Source organism: Triturus cristatus, chromosome 5_1, assembly GCF_964204655.1.
Source record: "Triturus cristatus chromosome 5_1, aTriCri1.1, whole genome shotgun sequence".
NCBI classification, from domain to species: domain Eukaryota; kingdom Metazoa; phylum Chordata; class Amphibia; order Caudata; family Salamandridae; genus Triturus; species Triturus cristatus.
Window position 1 is genome coordinate 921,980,320 of NC_140587.1, and position 23,034 is coordinate 922,003,353.

Below are 23,034 nucleotides of genomic sequence, written 5' to 3' on the forward strand. Positions count from 1 at the left end.
AGTAAGAATAACCACCACTATGCCAGGGCCGAGTTCCAGGACACCCATTCCCAAACACGCTCACACACTTGGGCACACAATCAAACTCATAATCACACACAAGAGTTTGCACTGCATTCAATTTTAAGATACCTTCTTCTGACAGGATCCACAGGGACCAATTCCTGCTCCAACTGTGTCACCTTAATGCAGGGATCTTCAAACTGAGGGGCAGGCCCCCCTAGGGGGGTCTCAAGTGATGGGGGGTGGGGGGGGAAGTGGGGGCGCTAGGCTCTAGTCAAAGGAAACAATATGCTGTTAACAGTGCTTTGTTTTCAGCAGAAAAAAATGTAATGGGCCATCACTAACATCTTTGTCCTTTATATCCTGGCTCCAAATATTCGTCAGAACCTCCACTCCCATTCCCAATAATCATACTGTGGATACCTTTACATGCTAGTAAGGCCTGTCTGGCCAGAATAGTATGTTTGCCAATTATGTATTTGATTGCATTTTTAAAATGGTAACAATGTTTAAATACGTCTGGACACATTTAAACATTGCCGGTTTCATTAAATAATAGTGAAAAAAGTTGAGGGGGGGGCGAGGATTATTTTTTGGGGGGGCAAGGAATTAAAAAGTTTGAAGACCACTGCCTTAACGAGTAACCCAATCAGGTGCCCACAAATGTGCCCTGAAGAGCGATTTGGCAGAGTGAAGCACTCTTTGTTAGCATCTCAGCAAATTTGGTAATTTCTGCTCATTCCAGAGGTCACACACAAGCAGAAAGGAGAGGAACATGCCAAGCACATGCCTGCACATTTAACAACGCATGCTTGGTATACCCTACAGACACATACAAATGGCCCCATGTCATAAGTTTCACTTTTTGTTTGCAGGTTTATATAGCGTGAACTCGAACCGAAGGTATTGGCGTGCTTTACATGAGCACCAGTTACGTTACACAAGGACACATCAATTTTTTTTGGTAGGCACGGGGAGATCACGTGATTTGCCCAGAATCACAGGATGTTGAGTCGACCCCGAGGCTCGAACCTTGGTTTCCCAGCTCCAAGGTCAGCAGTCCAGCCGTGAGACCACATCCTCTCCCCAAGATGACTTTCTGGACATCTTGGACCGTTTGGCATGATGGGAATAGTAAACCCAGACTTGGAATGGTAAAAGCAAAAGTACTACTCTGATCATGCAAAATACCGATGAGTAAAAAGCCAGCCCACTTGCTATAGGGTCCTTTAAACATGGATGTGACTGTTCCCTTCATGATCCGCCATTTGTGATTCACCGAAAGAGTTAACGGTAAAGAGAAGCTCACGCTCCAAGAAACAGAAGAATGTTAACCAGGAACTGTTTCTTTAAGAGGTAATGGCAAGAAGTTAACTCCTTCAAGGACAGGGATGCAGACTTTAAATGACATCGTCCAGTTCAGACATGTCAATAAGTGGTAGTTAAGAGGCATGGCCTCAGATGTCCCTGTCTACAGATGCAGAGCAGTAATTAGTAGTACAAACCTATGGGGAAAACAACTTCAAAAAAGCGGAAAAGGCCTTCAAGTCAATCTCCATTCGCAGTGTTATTCCACTCAAGGTTGACCTCTGACCCCCAAAAATGAAGCTGATCACTGAAGACTGGTGCATGATGAAAGAGGCAGAAGGACAAACTGCCAAAAGAAAGCTTTGCTCCATTATGCAGCACTGTTGATTCTGCCTATTATAAAATGTTGAGAAGGATCTTTCGAGAACTTCCGTAATTTTATACGTCAGCAGCCTATATGTCAAATGACACTTTCAACATGTAAATATGTCGATCAAAAACTTTAGGATTGCTTTTTTGAATTAAAGAGTGACAGAGAATCCCTTTGAGTAACAGAGACTAACTTTCCCGTCAGCATGGCGCCCCTCTGACGCATCATAAAATGAGTTTTCCAGCAAATAGGACGAGACAGGTTGGAACCAGCTGTGGTAACTGGAAGGCAGCTCTGTTCTTAAACGTTCGCACACAGACCGTTCAGATTCCGCGCATTTCTCGGAATCAAGCTCGAAAAAGCTTTACGATAATTATGGAAGGGAACAACTCGAAATCTAACCCAATGAACCTAGCAAACGCAAATTCCCTTTTAAATGTGTATAGTGTTACCATGAAACGTAAACATATACTACCAACAGGGAAACGTGTAGCAAAGCACGGGATTGGAGAACTGAGCAAGAAGACGTTACAGTAAAAAATTAAAAATTAAACAGAATTGGCAGTTAAGTGCAAAGAGATACCTGGTATCCCTAAAACTGATCATAGAATGCGGCGTAACGGGCAGAGCTGCCGACTTTGGAGCTGGGGTACCGGGTTCGAGGCTCCATATCGCCGCAACATCCTTTGATGCTGGGCAGCTGGGCAAATCACTTAGGGGCATATCAACAACAACCGGCGATAATTATCGCTCAGCGCTCTTAGCGTGAGGATAATTATCGCCGGCTAGCGTGAATTTTTATCGCTGAGATAGCGTGCTATTAGCAACGCTTATCTCAATAGCGATAAAAATCTACATGCTAACAGGCTAACGTGAGATTATCGCTGGAAACCCAGCGATAATCACACGTTACCTTGTTGATAGGGACAGGCAAACTTAGCCATGATATCCTCCTTCCATAGGATATCATGGCTAAGTCTGAAAATTAGCAGACGCAAAAAAGCAGCATTAACCGCGGTTAGCGCTGCTTTTTTTGTCTCTAACAGGGTTAGCGACATTCATGATAATAGGAGAAATGTCGCTTAGCGACATTTCTCCTATTATTTTACTCTGGAACGCCCCCTTTGCATCTCATTAGAGATGCAAGGGGAAGCGTAGAGTAAAAGGGTGCTAACATGCAAATTTGCGTGTTAGCACCCTGTTGTTGATAGGGCGCTAGTTTTATCTCTGCTTTTTTGGCTTTTAAAGCCAAAAAAGCAGAGATAAAGCCCTTGTTGATATGCCCCTAAATCTCCCCGTGCCTACCACAAAATGAATGTGTCCTTCTGTAACCTAACTGGTGCTCGTGTAAAGGGCTCCAATACCTCCTGGACGAGTTCGGGCCGTATACAACTACAAAAGTGGCCACAATACCCTGCTGATTAACTGGGAACTCAGCTATTGAAACCCACGGAGAAAAAGACATTTGAACTGGCGCGCAGGCAATAATAACACCTGACGTTTTAGTGCTTCGTGTCAATGACGGCTCAAAATATTTTGTATTCCCTATGTGTGATCTTTTAAATATATTACAGATAATGTATTTCTCTCTCAGAAAGACTTTAAAGGATTGCTTCAGCAATTATGACCCTTAAATAATCTACCCAGTTTCATGCCTCAAATATGACATTTTTTAAAACTCTAATTTACCCCTTTTCATGCATCATAGGAGACAGCTCCACAGCCTGAGCCATGCGCATGGCTATGCTCAGTAGTAGCAGCAGAGGATGTAAATTAAAAGGGTGAGTGTGACCCGAATACTGTGTGGGAACCAGCAGGTGGCAAAGTATCATTGCCTAGATATCGATTACTAAAATATCATGAAGATAAGTATATGAAGGCAAGTGTAGGTTTACTATATCTAACTATTGTATTGTTGTAAATGCATGCTGCACAGGGGCCGAGCTACCTACAGTGCAGCAGGTGCAGTGGCACTTGGTCCCAGGGTAATAAGGGGCACTCTTCACCCCTTTTAGCACCATTACCATGGCAACAGCAGTGGTAAAGGGCACAAAGCACAGGCCCATGTGTGTGGCAGTGCAGAACTGGAAACTGGTATCACCTGAACAAACATGTTAAGCGATCAAAAGGGCCAAATAAGCATTGGCAAAGCCAACAGGTTTCACCTGTGCAAAAAAAAAAAAATAGCTTTGGCTAAGTTTTTTTACATGTTGCAGAGCAGCGCAAGGTGCTGTGCAACGTGGCTTAAAGCAAAAAAAAAAAACAAGCATCGGCATAGCCAATAGGTCTCGCCCTTGGGACCTTATAAGTGTTTAGCCATGCAACAGTTGCATAACTAAACACTTATAAGGTCCCAAAAGCGAGATCTATTGGCTATGCCAATGCTTGTTTTAACTGCTGCAATCTATTGAAGCCTCACGGAGAACATCCAGAATGCGGAGCACTCCTGCACAGAGGTTTTTAAAGTAGTCCAAACCTTTTTTAAACCTAAGGCAAGTGAGTTGGAGGTTTCAGCGTCTGTCGGACGATGTGAAAAAATTGCTAGCTATTTTGATGATAAAATCGCTAAAGTTTATGACTCCTTTACTCCCTCTGAGGCCACGGTGAAACTGGACACACCAGTAGATGGTGGTGAGAGGGCAACACTCTCAATTTTTATCCAGATTTCTCATCAGGAGGCATTAGGGGAAATATTAAAATGTAGGTCTGGCCCGCCAGATGATCCCTGCCCGCCAAAATTTTGGAAAATGTTAGCTCCTTCTCTGACCGAGGACCTTTGCCATATTTGGAATGCCTCTCTAGAGACAGGCATTTTTCCCGACTCCTGGAAACACGCAACTCTTCTCCCTTTAAGGAAGAAAGTAAACGGTGACCCAGGCGATCTTAGCAATTTGAGGCCTATTTCCCTGCTTCCTGCTCCGGGAAAGATCTTAGAGAAAATTGTTCAACGCCAACTGACCTCTTTTTTAGAGCGGAATCGGGCTCTACATGACACTCAATCCGGTTTTCGGGCAGGTTTTAGTACTGAGACCGCTCTTCTTGAGGTGGCAGAGTCGGTAAAATGGACATTGGATTCAGGAGCTTCGGCACTGCTGGTGCTCCTGGACCTGTCCGCGGCGTTTGATACTGTAGACCATGCCATCCTGGTCCAGAGATTACAAGATGTGGGTCTTGGCGGGACGGTGCTAGTTTGGGTACAATCCTATCTAAGTGGGTGTTCCCAGAAAGTTGCTCTACAATCGTATGCATCCAGACCTAAGCAAATTAGATGTGGTGTCCCTCAGGGCTCAGCCCTAAGCCCCTTGTTGTTTAATGTATACCTAGCTCTGCTTTTTACCCTTATTGCCAACTGGGGTGTCAAAGCGATTTCTTACGCTGATGACACCCAGTTGGTTTTTCCATTTAAGGAGCGGTCGGCAGACACTTTCAAGAATTTCAAGGGCTGCTTACAAGATATAGCACGCTGGATGAATGCTAACAAATTAAAGCTCAACGCCGGAAAAACCGAAGTTCTGTTCTTCGGCAAAGGCTCACCTCCGGATCCAGTACTATGGTGGCCATCAGAGATGGGGACACCACCAATACCTGGTTCGTACGCTAGGAACTTGGGAGTGAAATGGGAGGCGAATCTCTCCTTCTCGGCTCAAATTAAGCAGGTATCTTCTGGCTGTTTTAGCACATTGAAAAATCTGCGAAGAATCCTCCACTTTCTACCGCTTTCTACCGGAGGATAGCCGGAAATCTATAGTTCACGCTACAGCCACGTCCAGGTTAGACTATGCCAATAGTCTATATCTTGGTCTACCCAAATATGCCATAGGACGTCTCCAGATGATTCAGAATGCGGCTGCGAGACTGGTGTTACGAATACCTTTCAAACATCATGTCTCTCCGTATTTACAGAAGCTCCATTTGTTGAAGGTGGAGAAACTAATCCAATTTAAGGCCATGATTCTGGCATTTCGGGCCCTAAAAGGAAACTGTCCGAGCTATTTAAAGCAAAGATTCCGCATATATAAACAAAATCGGGTGTTACGATCAAACTCTAAGATTCTGCTGCAAGCCCCTCGCTTTGTGAAGGCTCACCTGGGAGGGAGGACTTTCACAGTGGGTGCAGCATCACTGTGGAACACCCTACCAGAGCCTCTGCGGCAGGCAAACACGGAATCCGGTTTTAGAAAAGCACTAAAAACGTGGCTCTTTTAGACCCTCGGTCTCCGCTGGCCGCAACTCAGCTGTCTCTAGCGCCGGGACACCCCTATTTAGGGTAGCTGTTGCGCTCTATAAATCGCATTAATAATTATAATAATAACATCAAAGCGGCCGAGCGGCCGCGAAAGTGAAAGTAATCGCTGTGCACTGTAGGTCTAGGCTGGCCTGGTAGCACTTTTTGGAGCCCTCCCAAAATGTCTCGCCAGACCAGCGCATGCGCTGGGTCAGGCGAGACCTAAAAAGCACTATGACGCGGCCAGAGTTGACCGCGTCATAATGCTTTTTTCCCTTTAAGCCATGTTGCACAGCAACCGGCGCTACTGAGCAACATGTAAAAAAAAGTGCAGAGGGCTTGAAGGCGGTCAAGCAACACAACGGTTAGGGAGGGGTTGGAAAGGTAATAGAAATAATGCAGAGCAGGAGGGGCATGGGGTTAAATAACAGTGGTTGGGGTGAGAACGCTAAGCGGGAGAGAGAGCGGGAGGAACGAGGAACAACAGTGAGAGTGCAAACGAGGCAGAGGTGGGTAGATAAATAACGGGTATCGGGAGGAGGGCGGTGGGATGGGAAGAAAAACGACGGCGAGCAGGAGGAGGGTGGTGGAATAGGGGAAAGGGACTGTAGAGACATGTACTCAATAAGAGTGCATGTCGAAAACTAACAAAAGAGTACCTGCAGGAGTCTGCAGCCAGTGGAAGAACACTGGCCACAGGAAGCTTCACTAAGTTCATACTCCATGGCAGGGAGACACAGTGAAGCTGCAGGACGAAGCCAAGGCAAGTAGGAGGCTCTAGTCAATGAGAAGGAAGGAAACAAGAGTGACATCGGAACCAACCAATGATAAGTAATGGGCGGGCTGTAAGTCACTTTTATGAATTTTGTTTTTTGGTTTCAAGATATTTTGCAAACATTCCACAAGTGCTGCACAGGAGAAATCTAAAAAGAGCTTACCCTCAGGCTATATCTTGTGGCTCCTCTGTCTCGAATCGACATGGGTCAGTCAATGATCATGGAACTCCAGTTCCTCTGTATATGGGACAGGCTTGGGATGGGATGGGGTATGCAAAGTCAGACTGCACGCTAGACTTTCAAGCTGGCCCATGTGGCAGTGCAAGAGTGACCGATGTTCCAGCCGAACACTGCTAGCCACATTAGGATCTAGTATGAGGAGTTCATGGATTATGTGGCATAAGAATCTATGTGGCATCAGAATCTATGACGAGGGATTAAATTGATACCCACCTTTTGTTTTGCATAAAGAATGGATAAACTATAGGTCAGAGGAAGATAACAGGTCTGTGGTGACAGAGGCATCAGATCTGAGGCATAAGTGATAAATGACGTAAGACAAGTAATGTGAGAAAGACTATCATTCAAAGCGATAGAACCATCTTTCGAAACAATAGAAAGCTGACTGCACTGCCTCTACGGGGCCCAACCTAACTGGAAGAATTATCAAATGCCATTTTTGTTAGCTGCCAAACATAGTTTGCCAAACGCTGCAATGTGGACTATTTCCCAAAAAGTTTAAAAAAATTGAGTAGTGCCTGCAGCTCTTTGGCAAGGGTCACTGACCTGCCCTCCTTATGGGAGTCAGACATATTTATTTGCCAAATATGTCCAAAATGTTGTTTGAACCTTGAAAGTCTGCTACAGTTCACTTAAACATAGCAATGGCCTACCCTCCTAGGACCTTTATAAAGTCAGTGCAAGAACTTTGAGATAATTCCTAGTGAGTGGGAGGGAGAGACCAAAGAAAACTTCTAATTTATGAGAGCATGCCTGTGAGGATATTTTGCTCAGCATGACTTTAGGTTTTAATAAAAATGACAAAAGCAACAAAAGTCATACGTCAAAATGGTAAGGGATCTTTCTCTGATGGGCTGAGACATGCAATGGACAATGTTCAATGCCTACTCCTGATCAACCTCATTTGATACAAAAAATATCATCAGATGCTTCGATACCAGATTTTCAGGCTGAATCTTTTTTAACACAGCATTATATTTATGTATTAGATTTTCTTGGAATTGTGATGTCCCAACACGAAAAGTTTGTAGCATCCTAAATTTCAAACTGCAGGATTCCCCTATAGCTGTACAATATACGCCGGTCAAGGGAGATACCGCCCAGATTTACAAGAGTAATCCAGTCTTTAAAAGGGAAACCAAGCTCTTGGCCTGCACTAGGGATTAGCTGTTTGAAGAATTCTCAAGAGAATAAACTATAATTAGGTATGTATTGGACAGGTCCAGGCGATCTATGCCATCTATTACAATGGAAAGTTGAATTTCAAAATGTTTTCAATTCTTTATATGCCTTTTAATCTGTTCTTGTGGTCGTGGTTTAAGGATTTTGCCAGGTTAAATCTTGTTTTGTGATTGGCAAATGGCAATACGATGATGCATGATTTATGGATAAATATTCAAAGTAAACACTGGATACAAAATAATACAACTCATAGAAAGAGCCTCGATAAACACACCGCAGTATGCTTTGCCTACTGACCCGCAAATAATAGCTCCAAAACAAGGTTTTCAAGCACAGTCACAATGTCCAACTCCAATCCACCAGCTCCGCCTACCAATTACCCAGCAAGCAAACTAACACAAGAAATAGTCCATACACCAATTCCTCTCAAATGCAATGACTATCTCCTCTTCAATCCCCTTCCTCGTCCGCTCTAACTGTCCGATCAGCAAGCAGAGACACCTTTACCTCCAATCTGCCAGTCTATGGAACTAGTAATCAGAACAAAACAGAAAACTGTCTGACAACCGTCTAAAAATACGTTTATCAATATCACAACTGCTTGGCTGGGATGTGGAAAGCAACCAATCCAATCCTGACAGTGCCTAGAAGTGCGTAGATTTAATGGTCAAGTGGTCTGAATTTGATTAGATAGTGAACAACAATGGAAATTTTGTTTTCTTACTGCTTTGTGGGTGTGGCATTTTCTCTGCTAGACAGCTGTCTACAGGAAGTGCGATGAGAGATTTACCTGCTGGGATTGATGGTGAATCTCCTGATGTCCTTCTCTTCACACTTGTGGTGTAGCTTATGTTAAGTGTGTTTTTCACTCTGCAATGGACCTTCTTTTGATGAAATGTTTCTAACACAACAGTATTTAAGTAAAATTGTAAACAAAGGATCAGATTTACCAGCATTTACTGCGAAACTACAAAGTACAAATCAACATTTGCGTACAAAAAATTTTGTGTTGAAAGTCACCGCGAGCGTAGCGCTATACAGCATCGACCTGCGTAGCGCAAACCGCCTCCTGATGTATCCAAATGGGTGTTACAGTGCAGGAACAGCAGAAACGTCCATATTATTTCTTGCTAACCCATAGCTACTACAGTCAGACAAAACAGTGCAACTTAGCTCGGCCTGAAAACCAGGGGCCATATTATCAAGAACGGCGATAACATTATCGCCGCTTTAGCAGCAGGAAACTGCCGTTAAAGTGGTGATAAGGGGCTTGATAATATGCCGCAGAGAATTCCAATAGAAGCACATGTTCTGGTGTGAGGGACATCAAACCTGGGCTTCTATTGGAATTATCTTGGTCATATTATCAAGCCCCATATCGCCGCTTTAGCGGCAGTTTCCTGCCGCTAAAGCGGCGATAATGTTATCACCGTTCTTGATAATATGGCCCCTAGTGTGGTGTGAAAACCTAAAGCCACATAAAAATTGGTACAAACAATGTGAATGAGTCAGGGTGGTTGACATTGACTAATTTATCCACATATAATATGTGCCGCATTTGCGATTATTACACATATTATGTGAATCACCCTTTTGTGGTTGTATGAGTGATGACTATACTGCAGCGATACCCTAGAGTACAAGAGCTAGGTAAAATAGCGTTCGGTCAGGACATATATGCCCTGGTGCATCGCTAAATAATCTTTTGATTGCACGAATGCCACACTATTCAAGTTTACATCACAGATAACATCATGGGTGTGCAACACAAAGTAAAAAACAATGCTGCACTATTTTTTCCCATTTAACAATGCTGTTGATTTTTGTGCAGCGTTGCATTGCGCCACACTTAGTAAATCCGGCAAACAGAAGTATGTGGCAGGACGATGAACTAAAACCTTTGAAGTTCATCAAATCTCCTTTAATAAAATTCGTTGACAGGCTGGTTGCAGTTAACAGGAAGAATTAACGCTCATAGTAACTGTGTTTATGAAATGATACTGGTTTACATGTTTGCTCATAGCATTCAACAAAGAGAATAAGTGTGCTTTTCTTATAAGTGGTACACTAAAAGTGTATGGAATCTAATACTTAGACAAGGTGTAGTATCATCTTCAGAATTAAACATTATATTTTCAAAAATGATCCTATCTATTGTGGGCGCTGGGGACTCTGCAACTTTGACACTCCAAACCGTACCTCAACAGAACTTCCACAGTTTCAATAAATTGGCGGTGGTGTTAAACCTCAATTTGATGAGGCAATGTGTCCCTGAGGTAAGGCCCCGCCCAACAAATCAAAAATATCAGAAATACAGTCAATTAAGTAAAGGGGTTCACTCAACAACTGAGTTCTATATCAGTTAAATATAGTTTAAAGATTTATGACAAAAATGTTATAAGTATGATACAAGTTAATTGCAATAAAGGGACTCTGAAAATAGAGAATTACAGAGAAATGCAAAATCAAAAATATTCTATGTGCCAAGTAAGTAGCAAAATTGGGAGAGAAACGAACAACATCCCTAGTAGAACAGGACATTCTCTGGCTCATCCCCAAAATCAAGGTTTTCATATATTGCTGATTATATACTGCAGATTTATTGAGGTATGATCGAAAATGTTACAGTCATAGCAAATCAGAGCACAGTCTCATAAAACTTCATATTGACTTAATACCTAAGCACTATCCCACTAAAGAAAAATTATTCAGTCCCCGCTTTGGCAATGTCATGCGGAGATGGTAGAACAAACTAGATACATGAACAGCAGCTAAATAATATGAATCAATAGGGTACAGTTATCTAGCAGAAAGACCATGTAGTAAAAGTTGACATTTTGTGACTGAGCTGAGGAAGATTAATAAAAACAGCATAAACATTGACAATGGAAATAAACAAAGTATATTCTGCTTGACTACTCGCAGCTGAAATTACAGATGGTGGGATGTGCAGAGGGAGGACATAAAAAAAATATGTCTAGGCCCAAACTGAGGCATAGTTGACAAAAGTCAGAAAACACACTTCTTGCATATCATAGGAAATCTGTTTAACCCCTTGGCTGCGGCAGGAATTCCGCCGCAGCGCTGGGGGGGGGGGGGGTTTGGGGGCACTACGGTGGCGCCGTGCTCATGACGGAACCACTCCGTCATGAGTCACGGTTGAGCTGTGCTCATGACGGAGTGGTTCCGTCATGACTCCGCCCACGGCGCTAATCGCCCGCACAGGCGGGGAATTAGCGCCACGTGGGCGGAGCGGCTACCAACGGCCGCAGCATGACGGAACCACTCCGTCATGAGCACATGGCACCCGTGGATCATGACGGAGTGGTTCCGTCATGAGCAGGGAAGGGGTTAAAAGAGAATTATACTATACTGAGAGCAAATGTATGCTCCAATGTCAAAGTGTATTCTGCACGTCGTTAATGACGCACAAAAATATAAATGTACAAAAATCTTCCACACTATCAAACGTTTTTACCCTTCTTGATAAACACTGCAAAGCACTTGCTGCTGTTTCTAAGTGTATGATATAAATGGTAGTTAGCAAGGGGAATGCAAGTGAATTTATAGAATAGCACTTGCCAAACCACCACTATCCCTACCTTACTTACATACTTCATTTTTCCTTGGAGAGGATTATTTTAATTTTGATTTCCTCTGCTGCTGTTTGCTTTGGAGGCCTCCACAATTTTACTGCGATTGCTGACTAGAACTTGGCAGCGTGCGCACTGCAATATGAAGGATATCAACCCTGGGATCACGCAGCCATGTTGGCCCGAACATCAAGGTAAACAATTGGGAGTCGCTGAGGATATCTCCATCTCCTTTCGAGGAGACCTGAGCATGACTGGAAAGGAGATAGCAGGACATTCCACTTCAGACTGTATCCTCTCAAACAGCAATGGTCACCAGTGTATCACATGTGCCGCACGCACCCTGGCCACAAGCAGGATAAGTATTTCAGAAGCCGGATTGGCTACCATCTGTGGTGGCATTAGTGATTTCTGTTATTCAAATTATAACCCACTGGAATGCGCTACCTGCTGAAAATCACCCATCAAAAAATAGGTAAACAGAAAATAGGAGAACATGCATTTTAACCACGCAGAAATAAGTCCTTCTGGCACTATTTCTGTAACTCATGAAGCTTCCAGCATGATAACACAGAAAGGTGATTTCATTTTGTCATTTAGTGAGTACTTTTACCTATCACAGAAGAATTAAGGACTCCTTGCTTTCTCCCATAAGTGGTAGAACAGCTTAAGTTAATTTTTGTATTGCATGCAGTACTCCCGAAAAAGGTTCCATGGTCCAATATCGATATCTTCTGACCCAAATATTGCCTTACAGAAATATTGTGGCCTAAATATTGTTTACAATAATATAGCTGAATAGGAAACAGCATATAAAGTGCGACATTGACCCTAGGGCATTCTGGCGTTCAATAGTCAAACTAAGCACAGACACCAACCAGCGACATATTTCACTGATTCTAAAAAAATTGAAAGGTTTTCAGAGCCTTCCAAAAGCCCATATACAACATTGAGGCTTTGCTCTGAAGCGGGAGATTGTCCATGGTTCCACTGGGTGTAGATGTTCTATTATTGCTCAGAATGAAGCAATATTTTCGTTAACAATGTTTAGGACACTATATTTTGTCAGATTAGACTTAGTCCGTAACCTTCTGTTACCATGCCCCCAAAACAAAACATGAATTTATATATACATATATATATATATATATATATGTTCCCTTACTCAAGTTATAGGTGACTAGGGGCCATATGTAGGTAATTTCTATTTACCGATTCCTAAATACCGAATTTTATAGATTCGGTATTTAAGAATCGGTAAATCGAATGTAGGTAAAAAAATCGATAAATACCGAGTCGGTAATATTCGTTATCACATGTGTTATTCATTACTTCCTGAACTCATAAATGCATGTATGAATCAGTCTCAGAGTATCTGGCATCATTACTGTGCTTACACACTTTCACAAATGTCATTACAGCTTGTTTGCTTTCAGGATTTTAAGATCCATATACAATCATACAAGCTATTGTATACTACTATTCTGCCTTATACTACCATCTGGCACATGCATCAACAAAGACTTTTGCGATTCCTAAATTGCGATTTTTAAGGAATCGCAATTAAGGAATTGCAAAAGCCTATGCATGTAGGAATCGCTATAAAAATAGCGATTCCTACAAATTCCTTAATTGCGACTCGCAAATTGCGAGTCGCAATTAAGGAATGCCGTCCCAATCATTCCTATGGGCCTCCAGGCCCATAGGAATGAATTGGAGATTGCATGAGCAAATTGCGAGTACCAGTAGGTACTCGCAAATTGCTCATGCAATTTCAAGGGTGCAAGGGTGTCAAAATGACACCCTATTGCACCCCTGAAATTGATCTGTGCACATATGTTGCACACACACATGCTCTAAGGGCATGTGTGTGCACAAATGAAATTTTGAAAAATGCACAAAAGTGCATTTTCCAAAGTTTTTGCAAATTACCATGAAGTTCAACTTCATGGTAATTTGCTCCCCCTATTAGCGAAATCGCGAATTTTTTAACTTTAATGCATTGCATTTAAGGAATCTCAATTTGGGATTCCTTAAATGCAATCGCAATTTAAGGAATCGCTATTTAGAGATTCCTTAAATTGCGATTTTTGCATTTGGGATGATGCATCCCAAATGCAAAAATACCGGTCGCAAAGGGGCAGATTCTGCTAATCTGCCCGTTTGCGACCAGTTTTCTCGTTGATGCATGTGGCCCCATATTGTTAAAAACCTTTTCAAAGATATGTAGGATTACCTTACCATTAATAATAAAGAATATTTATATAGCACACAACACAATTGTACTCAATTTATCAACCCCAAACAAATGAATGGCAGGTTTCAGCTTGTTAGAATTTGACTCTGCATCACACAGGATAAGTTTGCTGTGTGTTGTAGTAACATAACGTGTATTTTTAAAGCAGACGTTCACCCTGAAGGGCCTCTTGGTGCTGAATAAAGGATGTTTATTGTTACCCAACTCAATGGTACTCATTTAATCGACCTCAGAAGGATGAAAGGCCGTGTGGACCCTGCGGGATTTGAATCTGTGACCATGAGCTTAAACACAGGCCCCTACAGTGGACACCTTAGTCTACTGAGCCGCCCGACCCAGTATTTTATGAATTTGTGCCAAAACATTATCTGTTAGGACTTATGTTACTGTTAAGTAAACACAGACAGCTGCAAACGAGGGTCCTTTCACCAATCCAAGATTAGCTAGCACTATGGGTGCCCACCGCAGGGATTCAGGCTTGTGAATCTCAAGCGGGTTGAGCTGGGGGAACAGCAGAATGGACTTCATAGGAAGGGCTGGCTAGTAACCCACTGCACATGAAATATTATGGAAAATAGAAAGTTGCTTCAATGCCCTAGTCAGAAATGGAACAGTTTAAAACAGTTCAGCGAAACCCAGTCATCACCACTGCAAGGGTTCAGCCATCCCTAAATAAGTACACCAGTGATGTGGCTTTCAGACACTTCCAGCTGAAAGTAGTGAAGACATAGATTTTACACGTGCAAAAATCAGAGTGCTGAAAGCTGAGATGCATACTTTGTACTGGGGCTGGAACCGGGTAATGGAAGTATATCAGCACGAACAAATCAGGAATGGTCTTAGGATTTGTAGAAAAACATATGTCAATTTTCCTATTTCGAATATTTATTTCATTGCGAGAATTAATGAAGGCAACGCTGGAAAGCAACTGTGCTGGTTCCCATTTCTATTACTACTCATGCCATTAGTGTTCAAATAACTACAAAAAACGGTAGCCATTATTCAGGGGTTTCTGGATTTATGCCAATTATGTATTTGGCATTTCCCTCTCTATTTATCCATTTTTATTTTTTCCTCACCCATTGATTTTTAACGATATATTTTTATATTGATAGGATAATGAAGTTACAATCAGACTGCCACATTAATTCACTCTTCAGTGTTCCTAGGGGTTAGTGCACTACGTAGCCATAAAATACACTCGCCTGCCAATATTCCCATTATTCAACTAGCAAATGTGTGTTCACACTGTTATATCACATTCTTGTTATTTAAATACATTTGCTTTAATTTTTCATCTTGCTGCTTGATTGCCATACTTCGCTAGACTTCATCGATGCAAGCCTACTTTGTCTTAAACTAACTAGGAGGCCCATTACGATGGCGGGCAGACACCGTAACGGTAAATGGGACCGGCCGCCAGAGGTGCGGCGGTCCCGCTATGTCAATTAGGATGCGCCCGCCAACCTGGCGGTCGCATCCTGCATGTTATGCATTGTGGCGGGCTGTGCTGTCAGCAGCACCCGCCGCAAAGCAAAATATGCATGTTGTGCATTGGCAGGTGCCTACCACCCTGTGCATGCCAATGAAGGGGGGTACCATGGGTACTCCCCAAGTGCAGGCATCCACCCCCCGGAGGCCCGCAACGGGCCCGCAAAGGCATTCTCCGCATGCCTTTACATGGCGGAGTCTCCGCGATGGAAAGGCATGCCCCACGCACCCATCCTAATATGGTTGGCGGTGCCTGCAAGGCACCACCACCATATTGTGGCCTTTTCCGCCAGGCAGGCAATCGGGACGATTGCCTGACGGCGGAAAAGTGGCAGACGGTCTTCCAGCCGCCACGGTACCCCACGCCATGCTAAGGTGGCGGGGGTAAATGGCCGTCGGGCGAGGAGTTCTGGCAGGCGGATCGCCACCGCCAGTCGGGCGGTGGCGATCCGCTCGCGATCATATAAGGCCCCCTAGGTGTTTAAAAACCTTTTCATCATTTATTTTAAAGCAGAAAAGCATTCAACAAGGAGAGAATCAGAAACAAGCATTGGAAAAGCCAGTAGGTCTGGCTTCAATATGCTAATACATGCAAACAAATTAAAGCCAGGCAAATGTAAGAAACAAAAGCTGCAGTACTTTAAAAGCTTCCTTGCCATCATTGTGCTCCTCTTTTTTGTTTCTATGTTAAATGAAGATTGGCTGGCAAGGGAGCATTCTTTATAGTCCTTCTTTAGTTGCTAGGACATAGAAATAAACAAAGGCCTATAATGAAAGGTGCCTTACCACCATGCAGTATCTCTATTTTTTGGAGGCATGAAGCACACAGTCAGGCACATTGTACTAAATCTATTCATTATTAGTTGTTTCCTCACTATCACTTGTTCCTCTACTTCTCAGGGAGCTTATCGCTCACCCGTGTTGTCCCAATGATATCCTTTTCTGGAATGTTCCTTGCTTCTTTTACTTCTTGCCTTTTTCCATCCCCACACAGGCAGTGGTGCACAGGGGCCAGATTGCATCCCATGGTCCTAGAGTACTTCAGACAAGACATGTCCCCCATTCTTAGCGAAAAAGTATATATCTCTGAAATTACACCTCGCCCTATCTTAAAGAAAGATGACATAATATTGCCCCACACCTGAGGAAACAATTCCTCTGTACCTTCTTGGAATCTGGTCTTGTCAACTCAAAGTTCATTGAGTCAGTTGAGCTGCTCCGCTGGCTGGAGATGGTATAATGTTTATGTTCTTGGATAGCTCCAGCTGACATTACATCTTGGGCAGTGTATCTGGTGACTGTCCTGAATCACTGAAGCATGGCACACGTCTCTAAGAATAGAGAACATCCAAGCATGGTGCAAGGCTCTCAGAAGTGAAGAAGCCAGAGCTTGGTGTACTGCTCTTGTCTTGGAATCGAGGATGTCCTCTAACTCTGATGTTTCTTTTGGTTGGTGTCGATGGGGACGTTTGCTTGACATTGATATGACTGTTGATTTTGTTGATTTGATAGACTGAGATGACATGTTCTTTGAGTCCCATGTGTCTGTTGTGATTTGCAATGACAGTATTCTGACTGTGGTGCGAATGGCGATTTGATTGTTTCAATGGACTGTGATAAGATGCTCCAGTCCGCGGTTAGCAGTCACCCATTGGCTGTTTGCATATGCTGTTTTATCTAGGGTGCTGTTTGCAGCAAGGGGATGTCACTCAGATCTGACAGGTTCACATTCTTTGTTGATGGGAGTTTCTTGCTTTGGCGCTTTGGGTTATGTGAGCAGTGGCATAGGGAAGCCCCCGCTTTGGCACCATAAGTGGGGTAGCCACTGAACTCTATGGCCTTTGAATCAAGGTTCCACTAAATATTGGTCCATTTTATATTTTGCATCTTATGTCTGCAGGACTGCAGACAGAGGCTCATAAAACGATGTAGGGAATAGCAGAGCGGGGATGAGAGGTGGAGGTCAAGAGCTGCTAAAAGAGCCAAGTTCAGGGAAAGAGAGAGAAAAAGAAATTTTGAAAATATAAATGACCGGGAAACTAAAGTGAATGGGGGACGTGGTGAAGGGGGGTGAGATAAGATTGAAAAAATAGTTTGAGAAAATAAAAAATTATGGTAGCTAGAAACTGTTAAGGAGAAAAGCATGAAGGGTGAAAAGAATAGTGGAAATAAGGAAGGAAATATTAAAAGAAGGAAGGAAAGGTGAATGAAGATGTGCGAGGAAGAAAATGTGAAAACAACAAAGAAGGGTGAGAGTGTGGATAGATGGGTGTATGGATCAATTAACAAAAGGCTGGAAAGAAGGGTGAAAGGATAAATGGGTGGATGGAAGGTTGGATAAAAAGTGTTAGTATAAACGGATAGACGAGTGAAGGGATGGATGATCAATGTGTGAAGGGAATGGTCTTTGAATGGATGGTATGATGAAAGGATGGATAGAGGGCTGAAAGGATGGAGTGATGAGTGAAAGGATGGATGAATGAGTGCACCAATGGATGAAAGGATTTTCAATGGATTGTTGAAGTAATGATGGGATGGGGTAAGGTATCAAAGAATGGGTGGATGGAAGGGTGAAAGGACTAATGGATAGATTGGATGATGTACAGGTGAAGAGAGCTAATCTAGGAAGTATCAGGCTTACTGTTTCTCTCATTCGGGGTAATCAGAATTTTGGTTCAAAGTGAGGGTTATTTTATTTTCCTAGCTACTCCCTCGTATGTGAGTGATGTCTGTGTTCTTTCTTTGTGAAATTGAATGCTGTCTCTCTTTTCTGCCTCCTTGGTGGCATCATTCTCTAGCATGGCTGCGTCCTGATTTCCAGGGTATGGTTAAATTGTCAGATCTTTTGTGACTAGTGTCCTCCTTTCTCCTGGGTCTGCTATTTTTTGAGTCTCTCACATCTATCATGTTATTATTGGACCCATCTTCACAGTGTCTGTGAGGCTTGCTGCCCCAGGTGACAAGCATCTCTAGGGAGTTTCTGTGACTGGATTAGCCTAATGTCCAGATGACCAAAACTCTGTCTCACTCTCTTCTTCTAGTGTCTGTGTCAGGAGATGCCTCTTAGGCAGCTGATCTCTGTCCTCTTGATACTTTTCCTTCTGCACATTACCTGTTGTAGCTCTCTTAGTCTGTAGTGTCTCTCGAGGGTGCACAAGATATCCATTCCTTCTTGTTCTCATTTCTTACAATGAGGTGAGACGCTTTGAGCTTGATTTAGATCTTGACGGACAGATTACTCCATCACAACCGTGACGGATATTCTGTCCGCTGAAGTGTAAATCCCATTACATCCTATGGCCTTTATATTTCGGCTGACGGAATATCCTTCACCGTTGTGACGGAGTAACCCGTCAGCCAAGATTTAAATCAGGCCTTTTGTTTTTAGCCAGTTCGTCTGCACGTGTCCTCCTCAGGATTTTCTTTATCTGGAGCATTTTTTTTTTAGGAGTTGACCTTGCGAGGTTGATGACAAGCAACCCTCAGTGATGAGTAGTCAATTGGTAAACTTGGCTGTGAACAAACCGAAAATGCAGTCTTGTATCAGGTTTTCAAGCCTTGTATCAAAAGCTGCAGAGGATTCACCCAGCTCCTGATACGATGAATTCAAAATATGGTCATCTTTGTCCACATTCCTTTTTGGGTCAAGATGTGCAAACAGTGTTTCTTGGAGTGTTTTACACATATGCTTTTTTTTTTAGAGAAAGCCCTGAACAAATCCGAGTCCCCAAGCCTTACTAGATCAATCAATTCAATTAATTATGAACTTTATTCGATATGTAAGAACAATATCATAAAAGTACACACATAAGTATTTAAAAAAGAATCAATAAAATTCAGTGATAAGATACCACAAAGGGTCATAAAAACGTTAAAAATAGTGCACTAGTCAATTTCAATTCAATTCAAGAATCTTTATTCGGTGATTAAAAAACACCATAAAAGCACACATACATATACATAGATAAAACGGCATTAAATATTAGTCAAGATCCTTGTGCATAAATAACAATAAAATACTAACATACAAGGCTGTAAATTTAAAACAGGGAGTCACAAGTCTTTTAATCCTCTCCCCTCGTCTTCCTTAGTCGGACCGCAACCTTGATAAAATTCATAACACAACACAAGGTTAGCGGGTCAGAAGCTTTTTGCAAGTAGATTAGTGCATCTCTGGCATGTTCCAGGTGGGCCTTTTTTAGGATGTCTACTAGGAATCTGCGCCTGGGCATTGAATAATAGGGACAGAGCAAAGTAAAATGAAGGGAGTCCTGCGGAGACCGATTGTCGCAGCCGCAGGGTCCCTTCTGCTCGATTGACATGGTAAAACCTGCTGGCGAGGCCAACATAAAAGGAAGTAGGCTCAGTCTGAAACGGCACATAAGAAATCTGTCCTGTGTATTGTGTACAAGATACAGGTAGGGCTCCATACCCTCCACACTCTTCACCAAAGTATGAGCCCTTATTGACTTTTTTTCCCCTTCAGCCAGAGCACGGCATTGGGTTTTCCGCTCTAGGAAAATTTCCCCTACTTGTTTCTTGTGCTGTGCTGAAATGGTGGTGGGGTTCTTGAAGAGGTTTCCAAACCCTAGTTCCTCAAGAGTGTTTCTCACATATTTGAGCCATGGGATGCGCATGCAGTGGGTCCTACCTAGGCAGTCCAGTAAGATTTTTCTACTTAGATGCGCGTCTGGATTTACCCAGATTTTTAGCCACGCCACAATTGGCCTAAGTTTTAATAAATCGACCAGATATGGCCTCCCTAGCTCCCTGTGAGCTATGAGTCCAGCAGTGCTGGGTGGTACCCTCAGGATAGATTTCAGATGTTTGTTCTCTTCCTGGTCAATTCTAGAGGTATTCACGAAGCCCCAAACTTCTGACCCATAGCTTACTTTAGCGCATGTTATGGAGCCGTACAGGTTCATCACCTGTTCCGGACTCCATCTGCCCAACCTCCTGCCATATCCGGCTATTGCCCCGTTAGAGGCAATAATTTTATTACAGCGCTCTTCCACCAAGGAGTTAAATTGAAGAGCACCATCAAAGGTTACTCCGAGATAGGAGAACGTTTTAACCTCCTCTAAACAATGGGAGCCTATTGTGTAAGAAAATTTTGAGGAAGGTTTTTTGCCTGCCAGGAGCACGTAAGATTTGCTTAGGTTGACAGATAAGTCCAGATCGCTCATAAACTTGACGAACCCATCTATCAGAATCTGTAGGCTTCGTGGTGTACGCGCCAGCAAGACCGCGTCGTCTGCGTAAAGCAGGACAGGGATTTGCCGCGTCCCAACCCTTGGGGAATCTGCCTTTAAGCCCAAAAGAAACTGTTCCAAATTATTAATGTAAAGGGAGAACAAAAAAGGGGCAAGAATACAACCTTGTCTGACTCCACTTTTGCATGGAAAGGAGTCCGTCAAACCTCCCTCCCTGTTAAATCTAACTCTAGCCGTGGTGTCGATATGCAGCTCTCTTAGTATGGTAATTAGGCCGCTCTCGATCCCCATCCCTGCCATCATGTCCCACAACTTCCCTCTGTTGACGTGATCGAATGCTGCTGCCAGGTCCATGAATCCCATATAAATGGGTTCCTTACTGGCCAGAGTATATTTGGCAGTCAGCATATATAGGTTCAGGCATTGGTCGCTGGTGGACCTCCCTGACCTGAACCCATATTGAGCGTCCGAGAAGATGTTGTTCTCTTCGGTCCACTCGGACAATCTATTCAGGAGTGCCCTTCCCAGAAGTTTAGCCGAGACGTCAATCAGGGAAATAGGCCGATAACACTTGGGGTCGTCCTTGTTGCCCTTTTTAAAGATTGGCACAATGATCGCTTTAGACCATGATGGAGGGAGACCGCAGGTGATAGCAGTGTTTAGGACCCTGGTCATCAGTGGGGCCCAAAGATCTATATTACTAAGAAAAAGGTCAGGGGGAATTCCATCTGGGCCCGGGGCTTTATTCTTAGTTAGACTCTCCATCCCTGCCGTGATCTCCTTAAGGGTAAATACTACCGGAGGAGCCTGACTTGGGGTTACTGATGACTCTACGTGGGGACCCGATTCATGGTTATACAGGCTCCTAAAGTGTGTGACCCACTGCTCCGGGAGGATGTTAGCCCCTATCTCCGGAGAATCATTTTCTTGAAAGGTCGGTTTATTGATGATTCTCCAGAACCCCGCTAGGTCCCTTCTTTCCCCTGCCTCTCTCAGATCTGCCCAAGCTTCTGCCTTCAGGGTGAGTTTCCTCCTTTTGGTCTCTTTTTTATATTTTTCTCTGCATGCCCCGATTACTTGTGGATCTCGTGGTTTTGACTTAAGGGAGCATTTCAGTTCCCTCAGTGCCTTGGAACAATCTTTATCAAACCACCGGGGATTGACCAGATTACGCGTGGGCGCACTGGACCTTAATAATCCGTCTATCAGGTTGGCAATGTGGTTAAATGCTTCTAATAACCTTGGTCCCTGGACTTCCAGATCCAAACATTCATTTATGGCCAGCAGACCCTTATCGCTCAGGTTTTTATAGAACTTTGCCCCATCTATTTTGGACCATTTCAGTCTCCTGCCTTGATCGGTGACCCTCTCCACGATTGAACGATGGGCATTGGAGCCAATACCCGCCCTATATGCGAGCATTAAAACAAGCGGGTTATGGTCGCTGAAAGTGTTCCAGTCTATCCCTACACTGACTACTTTATTAACCAGGGATCTCGAGACCAGAATATAATCTATAATAGACGAGCAGCCCCTGCCCTTAAAAGTTGGTGGGAGTGTACCATCCGACTGTGGGTCTACCATATTAATGGTGTGCTCTAGGTCGTACTTAAGCCGAAGCAACCTAAGAGCCGACCCAGTAGGCGAGTGAGAAAAATGCGGTCCCTTCTCAATTGGGCATTGCGCCCAATCTGTGTTCTTTTTGACCAGTGCCGGACAAAGGTGACAATTAAAATCCCCCACCACAAGCAGTCCACCAGACGGTCCCTTATTCTGGGATATGATTTCTTTTCCTAACCTTTGGTCGAGTTCAGTTAATACCGGGGTGTGGCTATTTTCTAACTCGGTGCTATATATGTTAAAAACAGAGAAACGTAACCCCTTTCCCTGGAACCGAACCGCCTGTATCCCATATGAGAACCAGTCTGGAAAGGACCAGGTGCCTGGCAGGTCTAAATCTACATAGATGGACAAACCGCCCATTGCTCTCCCTGAGCTAGATTTTCGGGCGGGAACAAAAAAACACTTGTACCCCTGCAGATGGTAGTTATTCTCCACAGCCCATGTCTCCTGTACACATATAATGTGAAATGTTCTAATGAAGTCCACCCATTCCTTATTGTTGAATTTGCCCGCTATACCCGCTATATTCCATGAGATAAGTCTCACACCCTCTCCACTCCATTCAGCACCCCCCTGGGCCCTTGGTCTTCTTTCCCACAATGATCTTTGCATTCCCTGCCCATGTCCCCCTCCTGTCTTGTCTACAGCTATTTCCTTTGGCACAACGCAGTTTGGTTCCCCCTCACCAACCACCAGGATTTGCTGAGCCTTGGATCTTTGCTCCTCCAGTCTTTCTACCGTACCTCCAATTTC

General features: G+C 43.5%; 1 protein-coding gene across 1 annotated transcript in view; it reads right to left on the bottom strand.

Annotated features, from left to right (window-relative positions):
• FBXL7 (F-box and leucine rich repeat protein 7) overlaps positions 1-23,034 on the bottom strand; it is a 732,935-nt gene that overhangs the window by 417,099 nt on the left and 292,802 nt on the right. The window lies entirely within an intron of this gene.